The following is an 11,476-nucleotide window of genomic DNA, read 5'->3' on the forward strand; positions in this document are numbered from 1 at the left end:
TAGAGGTGATGGTTGCACAGCATTGTAAATGTACTGAATGTCAATGAATTGTACACTTTACAATGGTTAATTTTCTGTCATGTAAATTTCACCTCAATAAAAAATATAGTTTTTAAATGTTCCTTCAAAGTTATGAGGAAAACACCAATATCCCAATAGAAAAATGGGTAAAGGACACAAATGACAGTTCCAAAAAGGGAAATACATATGAAAAGTTAAACAATCTCACTCATCCATGGCTGGATCCAGGAGCTCTACCAATGTCAACAGGACACTGTACGTCTTTCTCCAACTCTCCATCCTCCTTTCCTGCGTGGTGGCAGGCTCTCCCCATAAAGCAGATGTAGCTCACAGCAGCTCCACGCTAACATTTTCCCAGCTTGGCAACCCCAGCAGAAAAGGTAAATTCTTTCCCAGGAATTCCAACAAAAAAATCCCGGTAATGGTCCACTGGCCCAGGCCAGGGTACACGTCTATCTCTGAACCAATCACTGTCGCCAGGGGGATGGAATGTTCCTTCTGCTTGGCCAGTTCTAGATCATGTGTTGCCCCTGGAGCTGGGACATGGAGTCAGCCCCAACCAATCCACATGAACTGAGAGGTGGGGAGAGTCCCCAAAAGAGATTGCTCTTCCGGAATAAAGAGGAATAGATGCTGGGCAAGCAAAATGAGCATGTGCCTCCTAGGAAAAGGACATAGGGAAGAAGGAAGGGGGTTCACGGTACAGCTCCATGGGAAATGTGATGAGATTATCCAATGGTGCTGTTGATTAAACACCTTCTCGTCCATTGTTTTGATCCTCACACAGTCCTTTGAGATAGGTTATATTACCCTCATTTTACAGATGAGGAAATGAAGGCACAGGGAAACTGACTGACTTCCTCAACATCACATGACTAGTAAGTGGGAGAGCCAGGCAAGAAACCAGGACACTGGACCCCACAGCTGGTGTTCTTTTCCCCACCACACAGGCACCATTCCATCCTAAGAGACATTTGTACACACGGGAACCCACAGACCTCGGGCACGTGTCCGTGTGGCACTGACTGGCCCTGCTGTATACCTGGAAGCTGCTTACTGGTACGATTCCCCCCTCTCCCTCCTGTTAGGAAAAGGGGAGGGGGAGGAATAAGCCTCTTAGCAAACAGGGCCTGGCTAACCTGCTATGAGAGGCTGCAGAAGTCATCTGGCTTTCAAAGAACAACACTTCTCAGTACTCAGCCCATTTGTCCCCTTGCCCACCCAAGGGCTGGGGAGCCCCAGAGACAGTGAATCCTAGTTCCAGAAGAGCACAAGGAAGGGTTTTAAAGGCCCAGCTCTCTACTCTATCACCAGAGTTTGCTCTCTTCCAGAGATGATAATACATTTGGTATGTGGCCTCCACAGTGTTAAAGGAGAACAACTTCTTACTCCTGGGAAGACCTTGGCTAAACTAACACTTCCTGCTTCTCCCCATGGGAGGAAAAGTGATTTAACTGATTGGTGAATTTTGGAGGTGATTAAATTCACCCCCTAATTTTCTTTTCAGATCTGCCTGCTAACAAGGCAGGTGCATTCTACTCTGCTCTCTCAGACTTAGCCTTACATTAGGAGCATCAAGGCCAGCTTTGGCCTGATGGAGAAGACCTGTAACTGCAGCAAATATCTGGGTGAGGCTGTCTAATTCATAGGCAGACTTAGCTAGCTCTTCCAGACATGCACCAAAACCATGTCCACTGATCTTGCTTTTTTCATTAATAAAACTTACATTTTAAGGAGCAGAATAACAAGAATAGATTCTGGAACTGGGTTTGAAGCCTGGCTCTGCCACCTACTGGCTATGTGACCTTGAGCAAGTTTTTGCCTGGCACCTAATAAGTGCCATGTAAGTGTTAGTTAAATAAACACAAAACCTCCATCTGCCTGTCTCCTGTATCTACTTCTCGGTTGATTCTGAACTTGAAATGGGAAGAAAGATATTGACCCTATGACAGTCCAACACACAGGAACTTACACCTTTTTTATTTCTTTTAATTCTAAGGCATGGAGTGGATCATAGCAATAGCATAGTCCAGGGGTGCTTTGTCAGGTAGCCAAGCTCCAAAGACTCAAGCCAGAGCCTGCAGAACAGAAGACATCTGCACAAGTCACAAGTCCTTAAGATCGAGCAGAGGGCAGAAGATGATCAAGAGATCATGAAATAGAAAACAGAGAGAATGTTCCAGGATCATGATACAAAGCAACAGAATGAAGACTCCCAGAGTCTCTCTGCCTCATCTTTGCAATGGAAGAAAAATAGAACTTTTCAGGGCTTAAGGGAAGATTAAATGAGATAACGAATGAGAAGTCTTGACACACAGATATTAGGAATTATTCAAGGATCCCACCTGGCCTGTGTGTGCAATAATTCAACAAGTGATCACCTTAAATGTCCTCTGGTAGGTGTTAGGAGAAGCAAGAAATGAAGCCATTCTACCAAGTTCTCACAATTCATAAATGATGGAGCAGAGATATGAGCCCAGGGGATCTGACTAGGCATCAGAGATCATCTCCACAACATCACAGAGGCCACCAACTGCCAGTAGACTCATAAGAGAGCTAGAGATTAGAGTAAGAAAAGAGGAACCTGTGTCAAATCATTGGTTCTCATCTTGTCCCAGGATAGAAAGTCCAAAGAGTGACTGTTTCAAAAAGTAATAATAATGGAAAAATTAAGAGTAGAGGGAAAGGAAGTAGATCTAACAAAGGCTATGAATCATAGAATTTTATTAATTCATTTAATAAAAATTCATTCATTTGGGAAAAGATGTGGCTTATGCAGTTGGATGCCTGCCTCCCACATGGAAGGTTCCAGGTTCAGTTCCCAGTGCTTCCTAAGTAGAAACAAACAGACAATGAGCAAGAACAACAAGCAGACAATGAACAAAAACAATGAGCAAATAGACAAGGGAGCCATGGGGGTGCACTTACTCAACAAATATTTCTGAAGCACTTAATATGGGCTAGGCATTAAGCTAGACCCTATATTGAACCAAACAGACCTGGCCTCAACTGTTGTGGAGATGCTAGCCTGATGGTAGAGACAATTACACAAGCAATTACAATTCAACATGATGGAGAAGTACAGGGTTCCATGGACTCTCATAGAGAGGACACTGGACATAGAGTTGGAGGGCCAGGGATGGCTTCCTGGAAGCAGAAACTTCTAAACCAGGCCTAGAAAGACAAGGAGTTGGAGAAAACAAGGACAAAATGGGGAGGGAAAATATTCTAGGCAGAGGGAGTGACATGAGCCAACAGGTGGTAATCAGTGTAACTGGAGTCAACAGTTCAAAGTGGAGAATGGAGAGAGAAGAGGCTAGAGGGAGGAGTGGGATCAGATTGTGAAAAGCCTCCTAAGCCATATTAAGATGTTTACAGTTCAGCCTGGGTTCAATCAGGAGCCCCGAAGAGGCCTGACCTCATCAGATTTGCCTTTTAGAAAAGGCGACTCCAGTGCCACTGTGGAAAATGGACAAGAGGCTGAGAAAACAGTTAAGAGGCCTTGAACTGTAATTTAGAAAAGAAATGAAGGTGGGTTGGGCAAGATAGTGCCAAGTACAGGGTGCTTTATAAAAACAGTCTCATTATATCCTTTTATCAATAACATCATGAACTAGGTGCTATCGTTGTCCCTATGTTTTCAAATGAGGAATCATCTGATTCAAACCCAGATCTGTCTCCCCACAGAGATAACCATCATGAACCCCTCTGAGATCAGCATCTACCCTTTTGCCCACAACACGAAGGCCCCAACTTCTCTTACCTGGACAACTTTGTTTCCTTATCAGTCTCCCTGCTTCTCCTTTGACCTCTCTACAATCCATGATCAACCCAAGAGCCAGAGTGAGCCTTTAACGTGTAAATGAGATCATGACACTTCCCTGGTTAAAATCCAGCAACGGCTTCCAGTCACTTAGAAGTAAATACACACTCCTCTCCCCCCCGTGATGGGGGTCGCCTCTGCCTCATCACAGCTGCTCTCCCTCTCACTCCCTCCCCAGAGCCATGCCGGCCTCCTTATACTTCTCACGTGCCAAGGGTTCACTCAGAACTTTGTATGACTGCTCCTCCCAGGGTCATGGTTCATGTGTCACCTCCTCAGAGAGATACAGCCAGACTACCTTATCCAAATGGTCACTAGCACATTTCCCTGTTCTCATTCTTTCATATCACTACCACTTCAGAAACTATCTTATTTATGTTTGTTTGTTTGTTGTAGCACTGGGCCAGGGATTGAACCCAGACCCTAGTATGTGGGGAGCCGACACTCAACCACAGAGCTATACCGGCTCCCCCAAGCTGGTTTCTTTGTTGGTTGGTTCGTTCGTTTGTTTGTTTTTAGGAGGTACCAGGAATCAAACCTGGACCTCGTACATGGTAAGCAGGTGCTCAACCACTTGAGCTACGTCCGCTCCCCTATGTATGTTTGTTGTTTTTCACTAAATGGCTGTTTCCAGAGTCTCTGCACCCCACTTCCTCTAGGCCAGCCTGCCTAATAGGATTTTCTGTAATAAGGGAAGTGTTCTATATCTGTACTACCCAATACTGTAGCCACCTAACCACGTGTGGCTGTAGAGCTCTTGAAAGGCAGTTAGCATGACTGAGGAACTGAATTTTTTATTTTATTTTATTTAGTTTAGTTTAAATTTAAATAGCCACCATGGCTAGTGATAATTGTTTTCCACAGAGCAGCACTAAACTGTAAGCTCTAAGAAAGCAGGGTCCAGGTCTGCTGCTGAATCCTGACATATAGTAGGTGCTCAATAAATATATATTGAATGAATGAATGAGCAATGATAGAAACAAGCAAACAATCAAATCCCTTCTGCCCTTCTCTCTCAGATCTGCTCTGCACCTCTCAATAGAGGCCCTGGAGGCTTCCCTCTTCCTGGGGCTCATTGGCTGCACTGACCTTAGGCATTTGGCAGACACCCCAGGTGCCAGGGCAGCAAAGTCAATTATTCCCTCCACTGCACTCCATTTGGAGTTGAACACCCCCTGTGAGGAGGTGGGACGGTAATGAGGCCTTACTAGGTCCCGTAAATACTGCAGCTGCTTCCTATACAGTCATTTGGGCTTTATGGAATGTGGAAGCCACTCAGCCTATAAATCCATGTGAATCACTTTATTTGTCTATCCTCCTCCTCCTCTTTGTTTAATGTTGGAAGGCACAAGGAGGGAGAACCAAGTCAGTGTGGGGTCAAGAGGCTGAATTCAATTAAATTGTTATTTGGACCCAATCTCTTTTAGGAAATGAAATCAGCATCAGGCTGAATTATATATTTTTTGCAAGTTAGGGTCCCCCCTGGGCTCCATTTAGGCAGAAACGTAATTCAGAACAGACATTCAGTCTGCACTTACTTCTACCCAGTGAGGATTAGGAGATCTACATTATCCTGCAGCAATAAGATAAAGTTATACTTCCACGTGAAATCGCCCCAAATGATGAAGGAGAAAGATATGACTCCCAAGGCCTCTGGAAAGCACTGATCCACCTTGTTAATTGTGCCTAGGATCGGAAGAGAGAAGAGTGGACACAAATGCTTTAAGAAATTAACCAATATGGGACAGAGAACAGAAACAATGATTCAAGAGATGGAGCAAATTACGCTCCAACTACATAAAAGTGCCTCAAGGTTGAACATCCCGGAGAAGTAATGTCATGCTACAGGCAATGGATGCTAAAAAGGTCTGCTTATCTGCTTCCCAAGAATGTGAAAGGAAACTCTTGGGCCTGCCAGGAAAGGCTGAGCAGTGCTCTTATTATGAAAGGGCAGTAATACGTGTAACTACCATATTTTCCACGGGGCTTGTCGGAGAACTGCCAAGGCTTCAAGAACAAGGTGTATCTTCTCTAGAGTTTAGAGACCATCCTTCACCTGGGAAAGACTTTGTGCTATAGCAGGGGACAGGAGACATATCCCCATTTACTGTCTGGACAACGGATAGGCTCCTGGGTGTTGAATGATCTAAAAATTGGAACAGTAGTAATAATATTTGCCATTTAGGAAGCCCCAACAACATGCCAGCCCCTATTCCCATTTTACAGGTAAAAATAAAAACACAGCATGGATTCAAAGAGGTTAAGTGATCTGCCATGTTAGGGAGGCCCATGTGGCAAGGAACTGAGGGTGACCTCTGGCTAATAGCCAGCCAGAAATTAAGACTCTTGATCCAAAAACCTGGAGGAACTGAATCCTGCCAACAGCCATGTAAGTGAGTTTAGAAACAGATCCTGTTTGTGTGATCTACGAATCTTAAAAAAAAAAAAAAAAGAAAGAAAGAACCATCTTTCCCCAAGAGTTTTTATATGAGATCTCGGCCCTTGCTGACAACTTGGTTCCAGAGACACCCTGAAGCAAAGGACCCAGATAAGCCAAGCCTGGATTCCTGACCCACAGAAATTGTGAGATAAGAAATGTGTGTTTTAAGACAGTAAGTTTAGGGGATATTTGTTACACTTAGCAAGTTCAGTTGTACAACCCATAGTTGTACACAGCCTCAGCTGTGATTCTAAATCAGGTCAACCTGGTCCCAGAGCACTCATTTTTACACATCATATCTCCCTTTCTGTTCTTTTCCTTCCCATTTCCCGAAAAGTGTCCATACAGGTGCCTATTGCTCTCTGAGATAGTCTGATTCTCTCCCCTTTACAATCCCTGTTCAGCAAGAATAAGAACAAATACCCTGCAGGCTCCAAGAGACAGCATCACAGAGTGGAAAGTGGGCAGAATCTGAAATGGAATCGCAGTTGGGAGCTCTGTGCTGCCACCACACACTATATAACCTTGGGCAAGTCACCCTCATTTAGTCCTCATAGGTCATCTCATAGGTCATCTGATACCATCTATGTTGAGGGATGCTCTCTAGGGATAGTTGTGGATAAGGTCCTTTGCTCTCCTTTTTCAGGCTAACAAACATCTTCTCAAGGCAAGAAGAATCAATGGGCATTTTCCAAAGTGGACCAAAGTCAGGGCTTCCAGCCTGGAATTTACCAACGGATGCAGCATTCCCCAACTGTGATGTGTTACAAGACCAGAGGGACAGTTATTGTGCAACCAAAACCAAGGACCCACACAGGGTTCCCAGCAGAGCCACACAGTTACCTTTCCTTCAAGACATCTTCTCTGCCATCAGCACATCCATGCCTACCACCTAGACTTCTCGAGTCAGATTCTCATTTGGGTGCCGCAAGTCTCAGCCTTTCTTGTCACTTGCCAGATAAAATTGTTACTAACCTGCACTAACCTGCACAAAGTCCATTTGTAAAACCTCCCAAATACAAGTGGAGCCATTCCACCCAAGCTCATTATCGAGTTAGATGAGAGCAAGTAAAGAAGCCATCCACAAATGTGGTTCTTGTTGGGAAATGGGTATCCCAAGAGGAGGTAAAAGCCAAATCCAACCAAATTTTGCTTCATTACTACACTCAGACCACATCAATTTTTCTTAGTCTGGTTAATTTATTGCCTATCTGCGACGGCTTGCTCGGTTGGTAGAGGTGGGGTCTGGCTGCGGACGAGGGGTCGGTCCAGCTTAGGATGAGGGGTCGGTCCTGCTTGGGACGAGGGGTCGGTCCGGCAGCAGACGAGGGGTCGGTCTCACAGGGGTTGTGCGGTTCGGCTGACGGGGTCGCCCGGCAAAGCCGGCGACGAAGGGGTCGCCCGGAGAAGCAGGTGACGAAGGGGTCGCCCGGAGAAGCAGGCGACGAACTGGGGACAAGGGAGGCCAGGCCCTTGTCAGGGGCTCTCAGGACTGGAAGGCGCACTGCAGAAGAACTACCGCGGAGACAAGGTAAACACACAAGTCCACTTTATTGAGGGAGAGGCAACAGTTTTATAGGGGCTGGGGAAGGCTGATTGGTCGAAGCCACGCCCTGTTCTGATTGGTTGCCGGCGAAAGGTCAGTGGGCGGTACTGGACGGGGGAGGGGTGGTGGTTAGGGATTGGCTGTCACTGTTGCTGGGGGAAGGGGCAGGGTTTAAGGATTGGTGGCTGCTGTTGCTGGGGTAGAGGGCAGACTGGATTTTTCCGCCGACGCCTGGCTGTTGCTGCTGTCGGGGGGAGGGAAAAGGGCAGACTGGATTTTTCCGCCCTGCGCCTGCGCAGGGAGAAAGAAGAAGGGTGCCGCCCCACAAGGCATCGTGTGGCGCCATCCGGGAGGAGGGGCGGCCGCGGAAGCATGGCTGCCGAGAAGGGGAGACCCGAGGGCACTCTGCGCCCATGCCGAGCTCCCTTCAGGGGTGGCGGTGAGTCCGACCAGCCAACCTATTATGGGGGCAGCGGAATTAGGCCTACCGCGGCTGCTCCCCCGCCAGACCAGCAAACCACACTTCAGCCCGAGGGGTGACCGCACCTATCCTGACATGGTAAATGCTTCTGATAAACTGTTAAATGAAAAGGTAGAATGTAAAAATGCAGTATGGTATGATCTCATATATGTAAAAAAGAAAAGAACAAGAAAAACATTGTAAGGAAATGGTTCTCAAATTAGCGTATGTCAGAAACACCTAGAGGGCTAAGGCTCTATCCTCAGAGTTGGTGATTCTGTTGGTATGGGGTGGGGCCTGAAATTTTACATTTCTAACAAATTCTTCCGTTGTTGGTTGCTAGCCTGGAGACTAGATTTTGAGGACCACCGCTGTAAGTAAATATGCCAAGATCATTGGATACCTAGAGGAACTGTATCTAAGGACAAATATTTTTAATGCTGTATAATATTATTCTTCAATGTTGAATGTTGGACAATAAATGTATATATATTTTACAATCAGAAGAATACACAAGAAGTATTACAGAAAGGAAAAAAGTCAATCCTTAAATATGTGTGTATCAAAAGAGAATATAGGGATGCAGATTTGGCTCAAGTGATAGAGCGTCTACCTACCACATGGGGGGTCCAGAGTTCAAACCCTGAGCCTCCTGATCCATGTGGTGAAGCTGGCCCACGCGTAGTGCTGATGCGCACAAGGAGTGTCATGCCACACAGGGGTGTCCCCCTTGTGGGCGAGCCCCACATGCAAGGAGTGTGCCCCATAAGAAGAGCCACCGTGCAAAAACACAGCCTGCCCAGGAGTGGTGCCACACAGGGAGAGCTGAGGAAGCAAGATGACGCAACCAAAAGAACCACATTCCTGGCGCCGCTCACAAGAATGTAAGCAGACACAGAAGAACACACAGCGAAGGGACACAGAGAGCGGTGGGGCGGGGTGGGAAGAGGAGAGAAATAAATTTAAAAATAAATAAATAAATCTTTAAAAACAAAAAGAGAATATGTGCTATGCTTCCTTTCATGGGAAGTTCAAAAACAGACAGAACTAATCTATAGTGATAGAAATTAGAACAATGTTTGCCTAAGGGAGTAGGAATTGACGAGAAGGGGTCTTAAGAGAACTTTCTGGAGTGATAGAAATGTTCACTTTGATATGGGCAGTAGTTACCCAGGTGTATACATTTGCCAGAACTCATGACATTATTAAATACCAAATACCACTGATGGTATACTTTGGATGGATTGTATGCTTTATTAATATGTATCAATAAAATTGATTTTAAAAATACATCATATTGTATGCTTAAGATCTATACATTTCATGGTATGAAATTTTTTAAAACTATGATTGGCAGTTTACATATGTATATGTAATATACACATATGTACGTATGTACACACTACCTATAATCATAACTATGTAAACTTGGTGTGTGTGTAAGGATTGACCAAACAATAACCCAGCAAGTGAAAACAGGTGATTCAGAAGAGAGGTGGGAGTAAAATCAATTTTTACTTCCATTTTTACTGTCATAATATTGTTTGAGTAAAGGATTAAAAAAATAATAACCCACCCTGTCATTTGTGCTACTGGTATTTTGGACTACCATGCCAGGAAAAGCCCTACTTCTTGTACCAATAATTCTTGAGAATTATATTACAGCCAGAGTCTGAAACTCACTGTGGAAGCCAGAGAGAAGTAGATGGTATCATCTTGAGAAAGAATATCTTCTTCCTTTTGGAAATCAGTTCTTTGCTCTTAAGGCCTCTAACTGATTGGGAGAGGCCCATCCACCATATCAAAGGTAATCTCCTTTACTTAAAGTCATCTGATTGTGATCTTTATCACATCTGCAAAATTCCTCCACAGCAGCATCTAGGCCACTTTTGACCAAACAACTGTACAACATAATCTAGTCAAGGTGGCACACAAAATTAACTATCACATCTACCTACATGGGTCTCTTGAAAGGGATAGAGGGTAAGGGAGGGAAGAATCTGCTGCTAAGAAAATAAGGTTTTCTTCACTAGGTTAAAAAGATATTGAATCAATCAATCAATCAAGCTTTTTACTATCAAGCCTCAGTCAATGTCAAGATACAAATGCTGTCAGACGCTGCAGCATCCCCTAGTCCTAAACCTTGCTCCTATAGGAGCAGGTCAGCCAACTCTTCATCGGGTTTCTGGTTTAAGAGAAACTATAGCAAAGTTTCAGGCCTGAGATAAAGTGCTTCTGGGTCACCATGATTCTTCTAAGTGCTGCCAGCTATCCTCCACTTTGCTTTCCCCATTTCTGTGGGTCTCTACTTCCTGAACCACCTATCTTGCCCAGCCTTCATGCATTTATACCCAGGCCCCTGTCTGTCTTCCTGGTCACTGGTCTACGTAAGTGCTTTGACTGTCATGACCTCCCTGGAATAGCCTCCAGCCTCACTCTAATCTGCACTACCAAGATGTGGCCCTCTTCCACACTGTTCCACCGCTTCAGTTCTGTCCTGAACACTGGATGCTAAAATTTTCCAAAGAAATGAGATGGGATGAAAAACAAGTCTTCCATCATTTGAGCACTTGTGCATTGAGAGCCAAGTGCTGTCCTAGGCGCGTCACAATGTTGTGGTTAAAAACATTTAACCAGTACAATTGGGCTGAATTCTGCTCTGCCGCTCACAAGATACATCACCTTGGGCAAGTCTCCCTAACTCTTTTGATTTTACAAAAGAGGAGACTAGAGTTTAGATAGAGTAAAGTGCCCCTGATTACACAGCCAGTGAGTGGAGGAAGCAAGACCTAAATTTGGGTCCGTTTGACTCCCAGGCCCCAAGCCCTATCCATCGTGTCTGTCTCCAAAGATGACTAACCTCCCAGGTCTTCAGTGGCCAAGACTCCCTTAGGAAAAGCAGGGGACAAGAGGCTACCAGCTGGGCAATTACTCTTCACGGCTTACCCAGGAAGTAATCTAAGGAAATGAAATGAACATATAATCAGACTTGAAACAAGCAGGCCCACTTTGCCACTCACTAAGTGCATGTGTAACCAGTATTCAGAACCCTTATCCGGAAAATAGGAGTGATAATACTGTGATGATGATGACAACGACGACAACAAAGATGATGACGGCAGCTGGGAGCACATAATGAGAACAGTAGAATTGGTGTGGTGGTATAAGCCAAGTGAAAATGCTTTA

This window comes from Dasypus novemcinctus, chromosome 26 (genome assembly GCF_030445035.2).
Source record: "Dasypus novemcinctus isolate mDasNov1 chromosome 26, mDasNov1.1.hap2, whole genome shotgun sequence".
Classification (NCBI taxonomy): domain Eukaryota; kingdom Metazoa; phylum Chordata; class Mammalia; order Cingulata; family Dasypodidae; genus Dasypus; species Dasypus novemcinctus.